Raw genomic sequence first — 758 nt, 5'->3', positions numbered from 1 at the left:
CAATACGCCAATTAACACAAATGGTAAGTTCCGACAGTGCCTACAAGTGTGCCTACTGGCCGCTAGATGGCAATACCGGTTTCATATGTATACACCTGGTATGCTTCTGGTAAAACAAACTTCAGAGTGCTTTAAACGTTGTCAAACAGGACACAGGAGAGATTGGTGTGAACTTTGGATTGGACACGTGTGTCAAAATTTCTCTGAAAAAGAAAAGATTATTGGCGATCCCGAGGACCCTACGTTTGTGGATATAAGTATAATTAGACATTTTGTCACTGAAGAGACCTATACATACCTGGGCGTGTCTTAAAGCCGCGTTCAAAACGCAACATCACTCAAGGAGTCTATCTAAAGAAGATATAAGCATCTTGTTTGGGAGAATTGGTCTTCGAATCTGTCAGCGTTGAACAAGGTATCTGCAACAAATATGCTTGTCCCAGTTCTACTCTACTCGTTTGTGGTGATTCAATGGGCGAAGAACAAGCTTAAGGCCCTTGATTTCGCCACACGTAAGATCTTGCATACGCATCAGAGCTTGCATATCAATTCGTGTTCCGCGATTATACATCTCACGCCGCCAAGGCCAACGCGCACATCTGAATCTCTAGTGTCTATATAACCAAATTGTTTTAAGTACAGCTTAAATCATTGCAAATTGCACAGATCTTTTCCTAAAAATAATCAGGAACAACGAGATAATTGGCAAAGTAGCGTTACTTTACAAAGCCGCAGAGCATGCGGCTGAGACCTTGGGC

Source organism: Belonocnema kinseyi, chromosome 3 (assembly GCF_010883055.1).
Source record: "Belonocnema kinseyi isolate 2016_QV_RU_SX_M_011 chromosome 3, B_treatae_v1, whole genome shotgun sequence".
NCBI lineage: Eukaryota > Metazoa > Arthropoda > Insecta > Hymenoptera > Cynipidae > Belonocnema > Belonocnema kinseyi.
The sequence above is the reverse complement of the archived record's forward strand: the minus strand, read 5'-3'. Positions refer to the sequence as shown.